Here is a 20,126-nt window from a genome sequence, read left to right as displayed (position 1 = left end):
ATAATTCAGATAATACTGTCCCAAATACGCTAAATTGTTTATAATTAGTTAGTTTCCTACATACAGTACTGTGTTCTTGAAAACAATTTTAAAACCAGGCATAATTTATGAGAGGTCAGGAAAATTCCTAATTACCCTTAACCTTTTAGACACAATCTTTGATAACTGCCCGAGTTTCTCAGTTCTAGGACACAATGTAAAGAATTTTATAGCTCTGGGACTTTGAAACTGCAATGAATACCACTACTCATTTATAGAATTATGGAGCACAAGGGGGAGCTACCAGGATAGTGTTTGTTTCATTTTGTTTTTTTAATCTGAGAGCTGCTTACCTGGGTGAGTTCACTTTGGGAAAACTCTGAGCTACACTTAGATTTTATGTAGGTTTTGGTACACTATATTATACTTCAAGAAAAAGCTTATTAAAAACAATAAATCTAAAATAAACTTTACTTCTCTATCCCTATTTCTCTAAAAACTCAGTAAATATTATCGCTGTACAAATCAGCTGCTAAACCTGAAACTTGGAATCATCTTAGGTTGATTTAATTTTAGCTTCAAAAATGCACTCACCTTTTTTTCCATTATCATTTCTCATTTGGAATACTACAACAGCTTCTTAACTGGTTTCCCTGCTTTTACTTAGTCCTCTATTACCTATTCTCCAGAGGATAACCTGAGTGAAGGGTGATCCTTTAAAAGTACAAGGCACCTAGGTGGCTCAATTGGTTAAGCATCTGCCTTCAGCTCAAGTCATGATTGTAGATTGTAGACTCAATCCCACATCGGGCTCCCTGCTCAGCAGTGAGCCTCTTCTCCTTCTCCCCCTTGCTACTCCCCCCCTCACTCAGGATGGATCTCTGTCAATAAATAAATAAGTAAGTAAGTAAGTAAGTAAATAAATAAATAAATAAATAAAATCTTTTTTAAAAAGCACAATTTACCACTTCATTTCTCTGCCTAATATTTTCTAACATCTATCACATTTAATCAGAATGTCTTTCCATGGATTTTAAGAACCTAAACCAGCACTGTCCAATAGAAATATGAGCCACATATACTTTAAAAAATTTTAATAGCCACATTTTAAAAAGTAAAAAGAGGGATGCCTGGGTGGCTCAGTGGTTGAGCATGATCGACCTTCGGCTCAGGGCGTGATCCTGGAGTTCTGGGATCGAGGCCCCCATCATCGGGCTCCCTGCATGGAGCCTGTTTCTCCCTCTACCTGTGTCTCTGCCTCTCTCTCTTTCTGTGTCTCTCATGAATAAATAAATAAAATCTAAAAAAATAAATAAATAAAAGTAAAAATAAACAGGTTAACAATGTTTTATTTAATTCAGTATGTTCAAAATATTATTTCAAAATATAATCAACATAAAAATGTGATATTTCACATTCTTTTTTGAGTACTGAATCTTAGAAATTCAGTGTTTATCAATTCAAAATAGCCATGTTTCAAGTGCTCAATAACTGCATGTGGCTCATACCTGTGTGTGGACAGCACATCTCTCAATATTTTAGCCTCTATTAACCTCTACAACTTTATCTAACATTCTTCTTAATTTTGCTTTGACATGTTCCAGCTGTTGTTCAAACATCCCAAGGCCTAGTCCTTCATCAGGTCTCCCTCATCTTTGTTTTCTCCACATGGGATGCTCTAAGCCCAGATCTTCACTTGGTTCATTCCCTCATTTAATTTAAATCCTTGCTCAAGTATCCCCTCCACACAGAAACCAACCTTGACCAGTATATTCAAAGGACCAGCCTCTGTCCTCCCCTTTACATCCCCTTACTTGCCTTATTTTTCTTCCCAGCATTTGATATTTTATTATAAATTTAAGTTTTTATATCTATTCTTCTTACTAGAACATAAGCTCCATGGTGTGATAAACCTTTCCAGTTTTGCTCTCCTCTTAATTCCTTGTGCCTCAAACAGTGCTTGGCTATGGCAAAAAATCAGCATTTAATAAATACATGAATATATATGAAAGATTAGTAGGCATGTGTGAAAATGCAGTTTTGCAACACTTAACAACAACAAAATGGAAACATCCAAAATATCCCAAATGAGAGAAGACCTGAATAAATCCTAATATATACATGCTATTTAATATTAAACAGCAGTTTACAAAGTTTACTCTATCCAAAAATCCTACTACTTAGTTGAAAAGGGAAAAAAAGCAATTTGCACTTAAGTATTTTTTTTAAAGATTTTATTTATTCATGAGAAACACAGAGAGAGGGACAGAGAGAGAGAGAGAGAGGCAGAGACACATGCAGGGAGCCTGGCGTGGGACTCAATCCCAGGTCTCCAGGATCACGCTCTGAACTGAAGGTGGCGTTAAACTGCTGAGGCACCCAGGCTGCCCCAGTATTTTGTTTATACTCTAAAATAATAATACTCTATTTCTACAGATAAAGAGTTACATGGCAAAACTAACAATACTCTGCAGAGGGGACCAGGAATAGGGATGGAAGTCAATGGGAGTCTTTAAATATAAGGTTCAAATTTTTGCAATGAGAATATATTCATGTATGTTTCCCAATTTAAAATTAATACAATTTAAGGATATATCTACATAATAACATAAAATGTAGGAAATACATGATAATACCAAGAGCCTATCTCTATATGAAAGAGTCATATGGGATTTTTTAAATTTCTCATTTCTCAAGTTTTATAGACTTTTCTACAGTCTTGTAAAAGTAACTCTTCAAAAGACCAATCAAGTATTACTGTATTTTTTAAGTGTCTCACTTTCATGATTATTACTGTTGTTTAACATTTAAATCTAGAAGACCTTAAGAAATTATTTTTCTTTTCCATAAAACTGTATACTACTCCCCTAGTGGAAACTAGGAAGAGTAGATGTGAATATTTATCCAAACTCTGGATATTAAATAATTTTTCAGGTTCACGAATAAAGAAATAATGGAAATAAACAGATCTGACCTTATGAAAAAATTTATTATTCCTATTTGTCAGAAGGAAATTAGAAAGTACAAAACAGGGCGGCTCAGTTGTTTAAGTCTCCTACTCTTAGTTTTGGCTCAGGTGGTGATCTCAGGGTTGTGAGATCAAGACCCATAAGGGGCTCTGTGCTCAGTGGAGAGTCAATCTTGAATTGCCCTTTCTCCTTCTTCCTCTGCCCCTTCTCTTTGTGCATGCACTCACACATGCACACACACTAATAAGTAAAAAACGGGAATGTATTTTCAACAAATGTCCTATGTTAATTTTTTACTGTAGAACAGTGCTTAGGAATGGGGCAGTAGGACAATTCTTCACTGACTAGGACCATCCTAACTCACCACAGAATATTAATCACAAGTGGCCCTATTTAAGTATCAACACATCAGACACCAAAAAAACCTCTCAATGTCCTTTTGCCCCTACCTTTGAGATCCAATACCATAGGGTCCATGCACCAAACATTAAAAGCACAAAAATCACCCAAGGAAACATGAACAACCAACAAAAAATGAAATTAAAAATAAAAACCACATGAACGATTTTGCTAAGCAACTTGGCATTACAGACCAACAACTTTGAATATATTCATATTCATTCTAACCTTATCATTTTAGTAACTGAGTATCTTGGAATCTCTCTAAACGCAATCATTTTAAATGAAATATTCTTACATTTTGGTTTAATAGTAATTAGAAACAACCTAAATGTCCAATGTAACAATTGAGTAAATTAATATTCCTATGATGAGCTATTACACTGCCTATGAAAATGCAATTTTTAAAAATATGGAAAAAAATTAAATGAAAAAAGATACTAACATTATATGATTATAAGGATTTTAAATATAAAAAATGTGGGGCACCTGGCTGGCTCAGTCAGAAGACCATGTGACTCTTGATCTCCAGGTCATGAGTTCCAGCCTCATGTTGGATTACTAAAAACAAACAAACAAACAAAAACCTTAAAAAAATCCCTCAAATCTACCCTTTGCCTTAAAAAAATTCATATGCAGTCACTGAAGTGCTTTTTATAATAATAAACAAATCAGCTGTACAGTAATAGAAGCTGGTTAAATAAATTATTCTCCCATAAAATGGATGGTACTTATCTAGGCTGTTGGAAATCATACTTTTACACGGTAAAATTAGAGATAACATTTTTCACCTATCTAACAAAAATAAACAATACTGACTTCCTTATACATGTTACCAATAATAAAGGGATAAACTGATACAATCCTTTGCCAATTTGATAACATTCAATACTACAAGTGCATTATTAATACCCTTTGACTCAATAATCATTTTAGAAATTTTATACATATCCCTCACATTTTCAAAGTAAAGTATGTACAAGGCTATTCAAGGCACCAGTTTCTGTGGTTAAGAGGCTGTAAATAAGTGTCCATAGAGAAGGGTAGATTACATAAATCCTATTACATCCATACAATGTACAAGGCTATAAAAAGGAATGAGAAAGCAGTTTATGTACTGGTTTAAAGTTAAAAAAAAAAAAACAAAAAACTTAAAAAGGTACAGATGTGTATGGCCATGCTTTCTTTGTATATTTTTCAAAGAAGTAAAAAAATGTAAGTATACATATTTGCTTGTCTAGTACAAAGGCAGCTGGTGGGAAAGGAAATGTATGGATAGGGAATATAGGTAAGAAGTTTTTTTTTTTTTTTTTTTTTACACTATATAACCAACCTTCTATACCTTTTCAGTTTTATACCACATGAACATATTATTATTAGAAGTTACTACAAAAAAACAAAATGGAAATCTTAACCAAAGACTATTCATGGAGGTGAGGATATTCAAAAATAAGTGAAAAAAAAAAAGCAAGTTACTAAAAATTCCCAATTTTACACATAAGAAATGTACATTAAGGGACGCCTGGGTGGCCCAGCGGTTGGGCGCCTGCCTTTGGCTAAGGTCATGATCCCCAGGTCCGGGATCGAGTCCCGCAACTGGCTCCCTGCGAGGAGCCTGCTTCTCCCTCTGCCTATGTCTCTGCCCCTCCTCTCAATCCGTGTCTCTCATGAATAAATAAATCTTATTTTTTTTAATAAATAAATCTTAAAAAAAAAAAAAAAAAGAAATGTACATTAAGAAAAGGAAATGAGGGCAGCCCCGGTGGTGCAGCGGTTTAGCGCCGCCTGCAGCCCGGGGTGTGATCCTGAGGACTTGGGATCAAGTCCCATGTCAGGCTCCCTGCGTGGAGCCTGCTTCTCCCTCTGCCTGTGTCTCTGCCTCTCTCTCTGTGTCTCTATGAATAAATAAAATCTTAAAAAAAAAAAGAAAAGGAAATGAAACCATTATGCCAAAGACTTATATGTACCACTATGTTGAATGCAGCATTATTTACAATAGTCAAGACATATAGACAACCTACGTGTTCATTAACAGATGAATGGATTAAGAAAATGTGGTATATTTACATATACAATGGAATACTATTCAGCCATAAAAACAAACGAAATAAACAAGGAAATCTTGCAGTCTGCAACAACATGGATGGACCTGAAGGGCATTAAGCTGAGTGAAGTGTCAGAGAGAGAAAGACAAATATTGTATGATCTCACTTATATGTAGGATCTAAGAAAAAAAGGTAAATATAGGGGATCCCTGGGTGGCTCAGTAGTTTAGCGCCTGCCTTCGGCCTAAGGTGTGATCCTGGAGTCCTGGGATCGAGTTCCACATCAGGCTTCCTGCATGGAGCCTGCTTCTCCCTCTGTGTCTCTGCCTCTCTCTCTCTCTCTGTGTCACCTGAATAAATAAATCTAAAAATATATGCATACACACACACCCTGCCCAAACTCATGGAAAAAGAAATCAGATCTGTAGTTCCCAGAGCTGGGGGGAGAGAGTAGGGGAACTCAGTGAAAACTATCAAAAGATACAAACTTCTAGTTTTAAGTACTGAGGATGTAATGAACGCTATGATGGCTAGAGTTAACTGCTATATGCTATATCAGAAAGCTGCTAAGAGAATAAATCCTTAAAATTCTCATCAAAAGAAACATTTTCTTCCTTGTATCCATCTCAGATGATGGATGTTAATAAAACTTCTTGTGTTAATCATTTTCCAATATGTTAGGTCATATGCTATATATACTTTAAAGTTCTACTGTGCAATATGTCAATTGCAACTCAATGTAACTGAAAGAAAAGATAGGATTTACACCAAAATATTGACACAGATTATAAATTATGCAGCATTATTTACAACAGCCAAGACATGGAAACAACCTAAGTGTCCACTGATGGATGAATGAATAAAGAAAGAAAATGTGATATGTGCACACACACACACAGGAGTATCATTCGGCCACAAGAAAACAAGGAAATTCTGGTGTGCCTGGTGGCTCAGTCATTTGGGTGTCACACTCTTGGTTTTGTCTCAGGTCATGGTCTCAGGGTCATGAGATGGTGCCCCAAATTGGGCTCCACTCTCTTTAGATTCTTTTCCTCTCCCCATGCCCTTCCCTCTGCTCACACACATTCTTCCCTCAACAAATAAAATCTTTAAAAAAAAAAAAAAAAAAGAGGAGGACATCCTATCACTTGCGACATGTATGGACCTTTGGGACGTGATGCTAAGTGAAATAAGTTAGAGAAAGACAAGTACCTTATGATCTCACTTATATGTACAATCTTAAAAAAAACAAACCCTAATTCATTTTAGGTCTGGGGATGTAATGGAGAGCATGATGACTATTGTTAACAGCACTATACTACATATTTGAAAGTTGTTGAGAGAGATCTTTAAAGTTTTCATCATAATAAATTTTTGGTAACTGTGAGGTGATAGATGATTAACTAGATTAAATGTAGTGGCCATCAATGAGATACCACCTCACACCAGTGAGAATGGTGAAAATTAACAAAACAGGAAACAACAAATGTAGGAGAGGATGTGGAGAAAGGGGAACCCTCTTGCACTGTTGGTGGGAATGTGAGCTGGTACAGCCATTGTGGAAAACTGTGTGGAGGTTCCTCAAAGAGTTAAAAATAGAACTGCCCTATGACCCAGCAATTGCACTACTGGGGATTTACCCCAAAGATACAGATGCAGGTAAATGGCAGGACACCTGCACCCCAATGTTTATAGCAGCAATCTCCACAATAGCCACACTGTGGAAGGGGTCTCGGTGTCCTTTGACAGATGAATGGATAAAGAAGGTGTGGTCTATGTATACAATGGGATATTACTCATCCATGAGAAATATGGACAAATACCACCATTTGCTTCAATGTGAATAGAACTGGAGGGTATTATGCTGAGTGAAGTAAGTCAATCGGAGAAAGACAAATATTATATGGTCTCATTCATTTGGGAATATAAAAATTAGTGAAAGAGAATAAAGGGGAAAGGAGAGAAAATGAGTGAAAATATCAGGGAGACAGAACACGAGAGACTTCTAACTCTGAGAAACGAACAAGGGGTAGTGGAAGGGGAGGTGGGCGGGGGGTTGAGGTGACTGGGTGACAGGCACTGAGGGGGGGCACTTGATGGGATGAGCTTTGGGTGTTATGCTATATGTTGGCAAATTGAACTCCAATAAAAAAATATCCCCCAAAAAATGTAGTGGTCATTTTGCAATACATGCAAATATCAAATCATCATGCTGTATCTGAAACTAATATAGTACCGATTATACCCCCCCAAATTGAATAAATAAAAGCCACCCCCAAAGATTTACACCAAAATATTAACATTGATTATATTTAAGCCACGAATTTACGGGTAATTTTTATGTATTGGTTTTGAAAATTGTCTTCAACAGACACGTAGAAGAAACACTAATAAAATGAGATGTTTTGCTTATCAAAAGAGTAAAGATCTTTTAAGACTAATTCCCAAAATAGTGTGCAGCTCCTCTGGAAATACTATGTGGGAAAAAAGTATTTTTATCTTAAACTGGTTTTCACCTTAAACCAGTAAAATTCACCCACTAGGAATCTCTTCTAAGAAACTACCCAAAATTGAGAAAGTCTTCATGTATAAAGTTACTATCTTAGTACTCTTTTTAGGAACATATAATCAGAAGCAACCTAGTCAGTATTACAAAAAATGGTTAAATCTTGGTCTCTAGGGATCCCTGGGTGGCGCAGCGGTTTAGCGCCTGCCTTTGGCCCAGGGCGTGATCCTGGAGACCCAGGATTGAATCCTACATCGGGCTCCCGGTGCATGGAGCCTGCTTCTCCCTCTATGTCTCTGCCTCTCTCTCTCTCTCTCTGTGTGTGACTATCATAAATAAATAAAAATTTTAAAAAAAATCTTGGTCTCTAGTTGAACAAAATATCATAGTTGTTAAAGCAATGCTTATAAACAGTAGTAAGTAATCTAGAAAATGCTTATAATTTGTTTAAAAATAGTGTGCCTGGGTGGCTTAATGGTTGAGTGTCTGCCTTTGGCTCACATCGTGATCCTGGGGTCTTGGGATCGAGTTCTGTATCAGGGTCCCCAGAGGGAGCCTATTTCTCCCTCTATGTCTCTGCCTCTCTGTCTCTCAAGAATAGATAAAAGCTCAAAAAAATTTGTTTTAAAAAATGATATAAAATGGTGAAAGTATTATATGTGAAAGTATTATAATCAACTACTCATAAACTTCAAATTTAAAGATTTATAAAAAGAAAAACATTGAAAGAAAAGTCATTATTGTGTTTCACTGTAAGACCAAGAGAGTTTTTGCCTCACTGTAGTTCATTTCACTTTTCTTTAATGAATATAATTGGTATGTTAAAGAAAAAACTCATAATAAATATGTATATATAATCTCAGAGTATAATGTACAGGTCTGTCAGTGATTATGATATATATTTAGGTTACACCATATAAGGATACTATTCACAGAAATAGATTAAAATTAGTTTTCCTGACGTAATGAATTAAATGTCTTAAATTCAAGAAAGATGAGAGACAGCAAATCATTATTAAAAGCACTAAAGATTGGGACGCTTCTGTGGCTCAGCGGTTGAGCGTCTGCCTTCAGCTCAGGGCGTGATCCCAGGATCTGAGATCGAATCCCACATCAGGCTCCTTGCAGGAAGCCTGCTTCTGCCTCTGCCTATGTCTCTGCCTCTCTCTGTGTCTCTCTCATGAATAAATAAATAAAATCTTAAATAAAATAAAAGCACTGAAGAAACCTCAAGTATGTAAATGTTCTTGTCATAGCTAATAAAGATCAATGATGACAAAAAAGATGGCTCAGCACTATGTGTCTAACATCACTGAAATCAGATTTTACCTGATCAGAAATAGCAGTACATCTTTATAATTATTATTTCCTGGTATTACTCAATAATACCTAAAATCAAACATGAGATAGGGACACCTGGGTGGCTCATTGGTTGGGTGTCTGCTTTGGGCTCAGGGCGTGATCCTGGAGTCCCAGGATTGAGTCCCACATGGGGCTGGCTCCCTGCATGGAGCCTGCTTCTTTCTCTGCCTATGTCCCTGCCTCTCTCTCTCTGTGTCTCTCATGAATAAATAAATAAAATCTTTTTAAAAAGAAAAAACCAAACAGGAGATAAACATCTGATCAGTTTTTCACATTCTCAAGAAAAATAAACGGAAAATATTACTGAGGGATATCAAGGATACGATAATTCAGGGAAAAATAATATGTATGCAATTTTCAGTAAAATGACTCATGAATTTCCTAATAGTATATAATGAAAGCTTTCAGAATAGTAGCATGCTTTGTTGCAAATCTGTTTAACCTGAATGAGTTGCAGCTATTTCCATAAAATCCAGGTATTAATTTTTCTTGAAAAACAAACAAAAATAATGTGCCCCATTCCTGTACAGCAATCAACATGGTCTGCCTCCAACTATAACCTATTAGCTATTACCTTTTATTATCTACTTGACCTCACGAACTCACTTCACTTGCCTATTTCAGGAATTTGAGTAATACTTAAGCTCATTTCATAATGAATATACTTTTCATTTATTTTAATTTTTAAAAGATTTATTTTTTTAAAGATTTTATTTTTATTTATTTGACACAGAGCACAAGCAAGGGGAGCTGCAGGCAGAGGAAGAGGGAGAAGCCCTCTCCCACTGAGCAGGGAGGGAGCCCAATGGAGGCTGATCCCAGCATCCTGGGATCATGACCTGAACTGAAGGCAGCAGCTCAACCCAGGTGTCCCATGAAAATTCTTTTAAATAATAAAGCTAACAAAGTCACTAAAAAAGGTTAGATCATATAAAAATGCATAAAATCCTGATGCTTACCTATAACTTTTAAAATGTTTATATATATTTTTTCTAAGCAGACAGAATTACAGTGGTTTTCAATGTTTACTAACAGTTTTCATAGTTTCATAGTTTTCATAATGTAAACAGTATTTTAAAATACAAAATGCTAGGATATGTAAACTTCTGCAACAAATATATTTCATAAAATACCAGAGGTAACAAATTCATTTGTAAAAAGTTTCACTTTATAGTTTCAGAACTAAAATAACTTTGATATTCATCCTAAAGTAACATGAAGGAAGGGAATGGGGGCAGGACAAGGACATAGGCAACTAATTACTAAAATATATGGAAAAGGACATGGTATTTGCAATAAGGCAATAAATAATGCAGTGATTTATGACATTCAAAGAATTACTCAGAAGTTTTACACAGTGTGAGAAAGTCAGTAAAGTACTGAGTCTTCGAAAAATAGACAGTAAATCTTTTAAACTATTAAGATTAGCAGGTCTCTGCCCTTTCTGATTCCTTTGGCTAATTCCCCTGTGTCCTTAAAGACTCAAATAGAATACACTCTCCGGGAACGTCACCCTGACTCTCTAAATCTTAAATGATTCTCCTTTAATGAATCTTATTTTCATTATCATAAACTTGTCTGTAAACTCCTCAAACTCAGAACCCTTTTATCTTCAACACCAGGCATAGGGCCTGGCCCAGGACAACATTATCAAACATTATCAAATGGAAGTAATACTAGTTACTCAAGGCATGAGCAAAACTAGATTCTGCTTAAAATTCAGTGCCTTCCCCTTAAATGTACCACTACTCACATGGAGTACTGTTAATTTGTATCTGTAGTCTGTAAATTGTCCCAGAGCCTACCAGTCAGTAACCATCCTCAGTCTATTCCCATAATTGAAACAGAACCTATTTCCTAGCCCTGCTTAATTGAGTTGTATTTTACTAACAAAATGTTTCTTTTCTTTTTTAATAAACAGAATCCACTACTAAAGGGAGCATCTTTAGGACTAAGAAATAAAGATGGAAAGTTCTCATCTGCTTAAGTTTAAACAAACAGGTAACAATTTTCATACAAGATTTCCACCTTTAAGTGCAAGCACTTTATATTAAACTAATCAGAACTAGACCAGACTTGAAGATTACTTTCAAAGAAGGCAATCTAAGGGGATCCCTGGATGGCTCAGTGGTTTAGTGCCTGCCTTCCGCCCAGGGCATGATCCTGGAGACCCGGGATCGAGTCTCCCATCGGGCTTCCTGCATGAAGCCTGCTTCGCCCTCTGCCTGTGTCTCTGCCTCTCTCTGTCTCTCATGAATAAATATAATCTTTAAAAAAGAAAAAAGAAGGCAATCTGACATTCACCTCAGCTTCTTTACTGACCCTACCCACAATGTAGTTCACAGAGATCAAATGAGAAATGAAAATAGACTGTTTCATTAGCATTCTAATACATTTATGAATATCCTATTGCTAATTAATTAAGTACAAACAAGTTAACATTTTGAGGCATCAGAAAAGGCAACTATGCTTTTCCATATGGTGCCACCTCCCTTAGTGTCTCTGATAATCACAAACCACTGTGCTGATAGAAACATGATTAACAGTGTCTAGGCACTTCCTAAATTCTTAAATCCTTTAGAAAACATAAAGAGAAAAGCTGTAATGTTGCCAAATTCACTGTTAAATAGTGTATCATATACTTTCTAAACATACAATCTGGAAGCATAAAACTATGCTTGCTTTGTTAGTACCAAACTCAAAAAGCGTATACTAACTGGGAAATCCCTGTTAACATTTTAAATCTTATACCTGCGATTATTTAAGTTCTTACAATGATAAATGTACAACACTCTCTCCAGAGATATACCTATATAACAGCAACATGTTAGCCAACGTGGTAATTCCTACATAAATTACAGATTTTTGAAGTTTGAAGGAAACTTAATATGGTCCAGACTTCTAATTTTATAGATTTGACAAGAGGACTAGAGAGCTGAAGTGACTGGGACAAGGTCATAACTTAAAAAGGCAAGATTTTTCTGGTTAAGTACTTTAACAGCTTTGCTCTAGAAAACAGCTTATTTGCAAATATTCCAGATAACGGCTTATTCAATTTTACTTTCTACATTATGACCATAGTGTAATGATATAAACCTTAAGCTAAAGTTTATATATAATTCAAAGTAACTTAATATATAAAGAGGCTTCATTCATTTTAGAAAATCAATGACTTGGGGCACCTGGGTGGCTCAGTGGTTGAGCGTCTGCCTTTGGCTCAGGTCATGATCCCGGGGTCCTGGGATCGAGTCCCACATCGGGTTCCCCGCAGGGAGCCTGCTTCTCCCTCTGCCTGTGTCTCTGCCTTTCTCTGTGTCTCTCACGAATAAATAAATAAAATCTTAAAAAAAAAAGAAAAGAAAAACAATGACTGAAGGAATCACTCATGTTTTAAAAACAACCATTTTAATATTTAAAAATATTGAAGCCTACAGTTATAGGTAAGTATGAGGTAGTAACATTTCAAGAAGAGTTTGGTGATAATCTTAAGACACCTTTTAAAAGTGCAAAGGATTTCCTGTGTGGTACTAAAAGTACAAAGTCCCAGTTACAGAAGTTTTCTCTAAGTATTTACACAACATTGCCTGTAGTAAATTTCAAGATGCAAGATTTGCCCCACTGAAATAAAAATACAGAGTTCTTATAGAGACAGTCTATGCATTAAACCATGGCAAAACCATAGATTGTTATATTAAAACTGAAGCTAGGGGCTAATATTAAAGCCCAAAAAAGTGTAGTAAGACAATGTAGCAGAAATCTGCAACAAACTCTTCAAATCAGTTAAATTAATTATCTATGGACTACTAATACATGTGGCAAGTTAAACATCTTAGTATATCAGAATACCAAAACTAGGTAATACGTTATAGTTCTACTAAAATACCCTATTAGTAAAAATAAATAAATAAACAAACAAATAACATCAACATCTGTTTTTTAAAAGAGTAACACTGGAAGTATTAATTGCTATTGTTTCATATTGATGACTAGTTCATACTATCATGAATGGCTACGAATTTTCCTTTGCATGCAGAATAGATGTTGCCTGACAGAAAATCTGAATCAGAGGTCACTGATACTGCAAGACCACAATAATAGCACCAAAAATGAAAGGTCTTCAATAGGTCATAAAAAATGTATGTTCTCTGGGCAGCCTGGGTGGCTCAGTGGTTTAGCGCCACCTTTGGCCCAGGGCGTGATCCTGGAGTCCTGGGATCCAGCCCCACATCAGGCTCCCTGCATGGAGCCTGCTTCTCCCTCTGCCTGTGTCTCTGCCTCTCTCTCTCTCATGAATAAATAAATAAAATCTTTTTTTAAAAAAAATGTATGTTCTTTATCTCACTCACAGAAGAATCACTGACTTCTTACTGAAAGCCAATTTTACACAGAATTTTAACAAATTTGATTATTAATTTTTGAAGCCCAAACCTTATGATAGCCTGAAATCAAAATATTTTATGATGAAGAAACTGAGGTTCAGAAAGATGGCTGAGCCAGAAACAAATCCAAATTTCTAAACTAGGAAGCTTGCATACTTGTACACTGGTGACTGCAGGGGAAGGCAAGGTTTTTAAGGCAAAAACCTTAAAAAGCAAACACAATATCCTGCCTCCCCTCCTCCCTAAAAAGCACAGAATTCTATTACAAGACCCATTGGGATTTTAGGGCACCTATAATCCTGAATAAAGAAAACCTTAAGCGATGTAAAATGAACTCTAATGGAGCCAGAAGTAATTTTTTATAGAAATAATTCTGTCTAAAACGGTTAAAGCAAAAAGGAGAAATGCTAAAACGAGTAAATTTTCGGGTATCTTAAAAAAAAAAAAAAAAAGACTTGATAAGTAGCCGTTCTAGATAACCGTACCTTTTCTGGATTTTACGGCCCTATTTCGAAAATGTTCACACACCTCCTCAGCTATCATCTTTACGAATATTTTACGAATATCCACCCCCCCCACACACACACCCCTTCCATCTGGTTTTAGCTCCTGAAAAGTTAACGGAGCCCCAAACGCCCAGGACATTTAATTGTTCCTTGGACGTTATTTGTCACCACTACTGCGAAAGCTTGGTCCTGAACGGAAAGTACTGTTGTGGGAACAGATTACACCAATGCACAAAATGGTGCTTTTCATAACATCTCCGAAACGAATGGCAGTTCTGCCTTCCCGCAGACCCCGACTTAGCTCCTTCAAAGACTAAAGAGGAGCCAAATTCGCACGCTTCCCCCAGGGCACACGGAGCCCCGGAGCCCTCGCCCTCCTCCGGAAGAGTAATTATCTTCGCCTAAAAGGCCTGCGCTGCTCACGGCTCCTCGGAAACGTGGGGTGAACTTTGAGACAGCGCTGGGACGAAAAGGCAAGGGGCCGGATTGCAGTTTCGGTTTAAAAGGCCTGTATCACGTAACTGGGCACGACAGCCGCGGTCCGCGAGAGGAGAAGGTCGGAGGAGGAGGAGGAGGAGAGCCTGTGATCCAGGCTCCTCGCCTGCCGCTCTCCAACCCCGCACCCGCCAGGACATCAGGTCACCCCTTCTCCACCAATCCTCCCGCCTACCCCGCGTTAGCCATGAGTCTTACGATTTCGAAGCATCAAAAAGAAAATCACCCTTGCTCCCTAGAGTTCAGGCCGCCGTCGCTGCCGCCATGTTACAGCTTGTGCGGCAAAATGCGTCAGGGAGGGAGGTGTGCGCCCAAGTGCAGAGGGCGGGGGCCGGGGGGGAGGACCGTCTCCCCGGCCCGGGAGGCTCCGGCAGCGGCCGCAGCTGCAAGGCCAGCGCCACGGCCCCCCCGGGGCGGGCTTGTGCGGGCACCGAGCAGCCCGGATACCTCGAGTCGAAGACGGTTGACTCCGCCGGGCCTAACGCGGCGGCTCCGCCCCTCTCCTCGGGCTCTTCCCGCTCTCGTTCCCCGGGACGGCTGCAAAGGAGGCCACCGAAACGACTCGGGCTTCGCGCCGCCCACCTGCTCCGGCAGCCCTCTCTTCCCGGGGTCCGGTCCTTTAAAGCGCTTCAAATCTACCGCCGCCAGAAAAGGCGCTAAAGCCCCCTAACCGCCTCCCTCCCCCGCCACCCAGCCCGGCGTGGAGCGAAAGCGTCGCGCCGGAAGTGCGCCAGCGCTCCGCCGCGGCCCGGGGTCCTCCGCTTGCGTCACCCGGGCCTCCCAGGAGGCCGAGGAGCTGGGGCCTCCCAAGTACCGAGCGCTCAGGTAGCTTAATGCTTCTTGTGGGACGTGACTGGGAACGCGGGGAGCGGTCGGAATGCCGGATTCTTTGTGGGGCGCTCCGTCTACCACACATTTATTCGTCCTCTGCCGGAGGATTGGGAAGGAAGCCCTTCCTTTAAGGAGCTTCCAGGTCAGCTTCCGGTTAACGCTATGACACAAGTTTTAAAAAACGGAAACGGGGCGGCCCGGGTGGCTCAGCGGTTAGCGCCGCCTTCGGCCCGGGGCGTGACCCTGGAGACCCGAGATCGAGTCCCGCGTCGGGAGTCGGGACTCCCTCTGCCTGTGTCTCTCATGAATAAATAAATAACATCTTAAAAAAATAATTAATAAAAATGAAATAAAACAGAAACGAAGTGCTAGTTGAGAAAAAAGGAGAAAACTACGCGGGGCTTTGACGCTCTCTGAAAATTCTCACCGCAGCCCGGTGATTCGGGTTACTGATACTTGTCTTACAGATAAGGAGATAGAGGCTCAGGGAGGATAACTGCCTCCCCCCCTCCCCCCGAATACATTGTTCCCAAATTACCGAAGCAAATCTGTGACTCCAAACCTAGAGAAAAATTGGACATCTATTGTTATTTGTTTTAAGAGGCCAACTCTCCAGATTAGATTAAAAATAAATGCCTGTGCTGTTTGGAGGGAGGACTGGCAACAATCCTTGCGGGGACATAGGGGGAGTGCGTTTTAAAGGAACTAGCTAAGGGGGCTTTGATTTTGTTGTTGTATAGCAAGATCGGTAAGTTATGATCATTTAAAATTTTCACTCACTGAGGTTAGGTAGATTAATTATCGACAACAGTCGGGCATGTGGCACAGGTAAGACTCTCAACCAACTTTAATAGCTGTAACACTGAAAGAACAATCTCTGTCCGTGTCTCCATCCTCCCTTGTGGCATTGCCTTTATTACAGGAGAGCAGGGGCATACCAATTCAAATGCTAATTTCACCCAGAAACCTCCTAAAAGGCACACCCGTAAATAAATGTTTAATCTAGGTAGCCCTTGACCCAGTCGACACAAAATTACCCATAACAATGTATTGCACAACCTATCTGTTCTACTTTAGATGGATATTTGTTTTGTTTTTGAGTTTTAGCTCTTATGGAATAAAGCTTCAATGAATATTCTTGTATCTGGTGTATTGGAGCACATAAATTTCACATACATGTTGGGAATATACCTGGGAATGGAATTGCTAGATCTTAGGGCATGGGTGGGATCAGTTTTAGTAGATCCTGCCAAAGAGTTTCCTGAAGTCGTTGTACAATATTCTTACTGTATATGCCTTGTTAATTCCACTATTGGTGAGAGCTCTCGTTTGCAAATAAAAGAAAGCTAGTTTGAGCTAGTTCAAGTAAAATTGGGAATGTATTGCTTCACGGAACAAAACTGTTGCATAGTGTGGTGGCTTTAAAATGTCTATAAAGGGCAGCCCGGGTGGCTCAGCAGTTTAGCACCGCCTTCAGCCCAGGGCCTGATCCTGGAGACCCAGGATCGAGTCTCCACGTCGGGCTCCCTGCATGGAACCTGCTTCTCCCTCTGCCTGTGTCTCTGCCTTCCTCTTTCTCTCTGTGTCTCTCATGAATAAATAAATATAATCTTAAAAAGAAAAAAATAAAATGTCTATAAATTCTCTAATGCGACTTTCTTTTAATAGTAAAAGGCAGTAAAAATAGTAAAAGGCAGAATGACAGTGTGATTCTGAAGAGGCATTTTGATTTCTTCCTTGCTGTGTCTCTTGGATCACTCACTCAAGGGGAAATCAACTGCCACGTCAAGAAGATGCTCAAGCAGACTATGGAGAGGCCCATGTGACAAGAAACAGGCTTCTTGGCAAAAGTCAGAGAGGAACTGAGTCCTCCTGCCAACAGCCATGTGAGTGAGCCATTTGGAAGCAATCCTCTAACCTTAGTCAAGGCTTCAGATGACTATAGGCCTTGTTGATATCTGACTTCAATCATGAAAAACTGTGAGCCGAAACTGCTCAGCTAAGCTACTTCTGAAATTCTGGCCCACAGAAACTGCGGGATGATAAATGTTGTTTTAAGTTGCTAAGGCTTGGGAAGATTCATTACAATAGCAGCGGATAACTAATACAGAAAAGAATAGTTGAAATATCATAGAACTTGTCTCTTGTCTAATTTGACCTACTTGTTTTTTGGCTTCGTTCTCTAGACTGAAGAGTTACCTGACATCTTAATAAATAGTCCCTGGCAGCTCCAATTATAAAGTTCCAGAAAAGTCTTTGATTAGCCTTGTAGTGAAAGCCCCAAAATTTGTGCTCCCACTTACGTAGTGAAGGGTGTTGCTGGGAAGTATCTGACATGCATACATTTTCTTAGCTGTCCCCTTGGCATCCAAGTGAGGATATGTGAATATTTCTCATCAGTAGAAAATAAGTGAAAATTATGTATATTGCATCTAGGCCAAGATGTTACAAAGCGCTATGTCTTCTCTGTGTCCATTCTTATTTTGTTAGCTGGATCCAGAGAGATTTAAGATCCTGGGAGATTAGGGATCCCTGGGTGGCGCAGCGGTTTGGCGCCTGCCTTTGGCCCGGGGCGCGATCCTGGAGACCCGGGATCGAATCCCACATCAGGCTCCCGGTACATGGAGCCTGCTGCTCCCTCTGCCTGTGTCTCTGCCTCTCTCTCTCTCTCTCTCTCTCTCTTTCTCTATCATAAATAAATAAAAATTAAAAAAAAAAGAAAAAAAAAGATCCTGGGAGATTATAAAAGAAGGGCAGTTTCTTGAATCTCCATTTAGATAAAGGTCTTCCCCTGAGCAGAGATATCCACATTTTGATGTGAAGTGAAATCAAATTATGTTGGTTAAACCACTGACATTTTGGCTTTATTTATCATAGCAGATAGTATTACCCATCTAACAGGCTATGAGCCTGAAGTAATAGATTTGGCCTAGCTTAGGTCATTTCAGTTTTTATAGTGTGAAGCATGGAGTCTGATACCAAAAGAAGGGAAGCTGTTGGGCTGAACTACTATTAACATTATTATATTTTTTAAAGATTTATGTTTTTATTTTAGGAAGAAATAGAAGGGGGGAGGTAACAGAGAGGAAGAGAGAGAATTCTGTGCAGACCCTCCTTGGGGCTTGACCTCAGGATCCCAAGATCATGTCCTGAGCCAAAACCAAAAGTCTGTTGCTCAGCTGACTGAGCCACTCAGACCCCAATTTATTTTTTTAAAGATTTTATTTTTAAATGTCTGTATGCCCACCATGGGGCTTGTACTCACAAAGCTGAGATCATGAACCACAGTCTCTACTAATTGAGCCTGCCCCAACATTTTTAAAAGAATAAAAAATTTTGTTTCTACCTACCCACAGAAAAACAGCAAATTGCTTGTTCTTAAAGCTTTTTTTTTTTTTAGAGATTGTATTTATTTATTCATGAGAGGCATAGAGAGAGAGGCAGAGACATAGGCAGAGGGAGAAGCAGGCTCCATGTAGGGAGCCGGATGTGGGACTAAATCCCGGGACTCCAGGATCACGCCATGAGCTGAAGGCAGATGCTCAACCACTAAGCCACCCAGGTATCCCTGTTGTTTGTTCTTATTTTTTCTATATCACCAATAATATAAAAAATGTTAACCTTTTTAAAGACATATGCTGGGATCCCTGGGTGGCGCAGCGGTTTGGCGCCTGCCTTTGGCCCAGGGCGCGATCCTGGAGACCCGGGATCGAATCCCACATCAGGCTCCCGGTGCATGGAGCCTGCTTCTCCCTCCGCCTGTGTCTCTGCCTCTCTCTCTCTCTCTGTGACTATCATAAATAAATTTAAAAAATAAAAAATAAAAAAAATAAAGACATATGCTTGTCACATATATTTTACAGTAATATAAACTATTATAAAAATTTGAAGATTCTGGGATCCCTGGGTGGCGCAGCGGTTTGGCGCCTGCCTTTGGCCCAGGGCACAATCCTGGAGACCCGGGATCGAATCCCACTTTGGGCTCCCGGTGCATGGAGCCTGCTTCTCCCTCTGTCTATGTCTCTGCATCTCTCTCTCTCTCTCTCTGTGACTATCATAAATAAAACAATTAAATTAAAAAATTAATATTAAAAAAAATTGAAGATTCTATCAAAGTTTAAAAATAATTTCCCCCTAATCTTTTCCAATTTTTCCCCTCGATGTTTCCAATAATATTCTTTTCTATTCCTGTACTAATATTAAAAACTTTCTCTCCCTTCCTTCAACAAAATAAGATCCCATCACACATATTATTCTTAAATTTGTTTTGTTCGCATGAAAAATATTATGAACATTTTTTGATATTTATATACCATTCCATAGTATAATTTATTCAGCCATTCTCTTGGACATTTCAGTTGTTTCAAGTTTTGGTTAATACAAACAATACTGTAATAAACATCCTTTTACATATATCCTTATATATTGATGCCTATAAATCTGCAAGAAAGATAGCCAGAAGAGAGATTAATGCATTTCAGAATATGTACACTTTTCAATGTGACATATAGTACCAGATTAGTATTGAGCGGTTGAAGCACTTTAAGATTGTATAAAAGTGACTCTTATCCTTCATGAAGGTTGTTTTCAACCTTTTTAGTTTTTGCTAATTTAATGGGTGAAAAGAATGGTACCATCTTATTTTGTAATTTCCT

At 38.7% G+C, this 20,126-nt stretch overlaps 2 protein-coding genes across 2 annotated transcripts in view; one reads left to right on the top strand and one right to left on the bottom strand.

The window, feature by feature from the left end:
- PPIG (peptidylprolyl isomerase G) overlaps nucleotides 1-15,658 on the bottom strand; it is a 57,818-nt gene extending 42,160 nt beyond the window's left edge. Inside the window, exon 1 of the mRNA XM_041773715.1 lies at nucleotides 15,088-15,658. The gene's annotated coding sequence lies outside the window, so the exon portion shown is untranslated. The remainder of the gene's footprint in view (nucleotides 1-15,087) is intronic.
- Nucleotides 15,341-20,126, top strand: part of FASTKD1 (FAST kinase domains 1) — a 51,184-nt gene continuing 46,398 nt past the window's right edge. The window contains exon 1 of the mRNA XM_041773713.1: nucleotides 15,341-15,465. The gene's annotated coding sequence lies outside the window, so the exon portion shown is untranslated. The remainder of the gene's footprint in view (nucleotides 15,466-20,126) is intronic.

This window comes from Vulpes lagopus, chromosome 11 (assembly GCF_018345385.1).
Source record: "Vulpes lagopus strain Blue_001 chromosome 11, ASM1834538v1, whole genome shotgun sequence".
Taxonomy (NCBI): Eukaryota; Metazoa; Chordata; class Mammalia; order Carnivora; family Canidae; genus Vulpes; species Vulpes lagopus.
Note: the sequence above shows the minus strand (reverse complement) of the source record. Positions and strands in the feature narration are given on the sequence as shown.